The sequence below is a fragment of the Tupaia chinensis genome, unplaced genomic scaffold (genome assembly GCF_000334495.1).
Source record: "Tupaia chinensis unplaced genomic scaffold, TupChi_1.0 Scaffold000217_1, whole genome shotgun sequence".
Taxonomy (NCBI): domain Eukaryota; kingdom Metazoa; phylum Chordata; class Mammalia; order Scandentia; family Tupaiidae; genus Tupaia; species Tupaia belangeri.
The window spans coordinates 6,562,159-6,564,344 of record NW_006159692.1 but is presented as its reverse complement, the minus strand read 5'-3'; positions in this window follow the sequence as shown (position 1 = coordinate 6,564,344).

Below are 2,186 nucleotides of genomic sequence, written 5' to 3'. Positions count from 1 at the left end.
AAGAGCAATTAGATCATGCAAAAGATTGAATCTCAGATGTAGAAGATAGAACCGTTGACCTAGAAAAAAAATCACAAATGTCTGTCAAGCCCTTCTGATTTATGGTATCATTTAGACCCTGTATCTTTTTGCTTTTGTCTAGATGATCTGTTCAAAGAAGATACTGGGGTGTTAAGATCCCCAACAATTAATGTGTTGCAGTCTATCTCTCCCTTAAGATCTCGCAGTCTTTCCTTCATGTATGTGGTGCTCCTGTGCTGGCTACATAGATATTTATAAGTATTTTATCTTCTTGATGAATTAGTCCTTTTACTACTATTATAATGCCCTTCTTTGTCTCTTACAGTTTTTGCCTTAAAGCCTGTTTTGTCTGAAATTAGTATCACAATGCTAGCCCCTTATTGCTTTCTGTTTGCATGGAATACCTTTCCCCAGTCCTTCACTTTTAGTCTATGTATGTCTTTATCTATGAGGTGCATTTTCTGTAGGCAATAGATAAAAGGTTTCTGTTTTTTAATTCATTTGGTCAGTCTTTGTCTCTTTTTTTTTTTTTAAGATATTTTTATTTATTTATTTATTTACCTTTTCTTTAAATTTTTTTACATTAATTCACTATACATCATTACAGCATACAAAATGAATTTTCCATCCCGAATACACTGTATATTGGCTCAATCAAGCACATCAACATACATGTTATCAACAAATAGTGTCTCTTGATTGGAGAACTTAATCCTTTAACATTCAACATTATTATTGACATTTCTGGACTTGTCCCTGCCATTATGTTAGCCATTTTTCTTCGTTGTTTTTTGTTCTCTTTTTTTCTGTCTACCTCTCTTTAGTTTTCCTGGTATAGCACTCCCTTCAGAAATTCTTGAAGAGCTGGTCTGGTGTTGGTAAATTCTTTTGGATTTTGTTCATCTGAGAATGTTTTTATATTTTTCCCCATTTGAAGGATAATCTTGCCGGGTATAGTAATCTTGGTGGAAATTGTTTTTCTTTGAATGCTTTGAATATTTCTTCCAATTCTTTCCTTGCTTGTATTGTTTCTGGTGAATGGTCTGATGTTAGCCTGATGGGATAACGTTTATAAGTAACCTGATGTTTCTCTCTTGCCAATTTTAGTATCTTGTCTTTGTCTGTGGATTTGGCCAATTTGGCTATGATGTGCCATGGAGAGGATCCTCTTGGTTGATTCTATTCGGGGTCCATTGTATTTCTTGGTTCTAGATTTTTTAATTTTTTCTGTAGGTTTGAGTGTTTTCTGCAAGTATTTCATGGAATAGATCTATTATGACCTTGTCCAATTATTCACTCTCTGGAATACCTATTATTTAAATATTTGGATGTTTTATAGTGTCTAGTATTTCCTGTATGTTGTCCTCATTTAAAAGTTTTTTAAAACTTATTTTTGGTGGTTTTATCTAAGTCAAAGGGTTTTTGTCTTCCAGCTTAGAGATTCTGTCTTTTGCAAGGCCCAGTCTTTTATTAATACTTTCAAGGGGGTTCTTGATTTCCTGTATTAATGTTTTCATCTCTAGGAATTCTTATTGATTGATTGATTTTATTTTGGAGAAGTTTTTGCTACAGGGTGCCTGTACTCGCCAGACAGACAGAGAGAGACAGAGAGAGACAGAAAGCAAGAAATCATCCCCCAAGGGGTGCTGCAATCCCTTCTCCATTCTCCTCTCAGGATCTTGGGCATGTATGCACACACATCCGGCGTGAGTTTAAGCCACCAGGTCCAGGACGCGAACTGCGGTTGACTACATGGGAGTTCAGCAACATAGCCATTATGCTAACTGCTGGTCCCATTATTGATTTTTTTTAATGGTGTCTATTCCTCCTTCAAATCCTGGAAAGACTTCCTCATCTCTGTCACCATGAATATTCTGAACTCTATTTCTGATATTCCTGCAAATTCTGTTGTGCCATCCATGGTTGAAGAAGAGTTGCTCTGTTCCATTAAGGAAGAGGTATTTCCTTGTTTTTCCATTCTTTTTGTGCTTTTGTGCTGTTTTCTAGTCATCTGATGGATTATACTCTACTTCCATGGTTGCTTTCTATGCCTTCCCCCCCATTTAATTGATTTGCTAATGAACTTAATTAGTCTAAATATTTGCAATATCAAGCGCAGCTGATATATACATATACATGAACCCAAGTCTGACTTTAGGCATAAA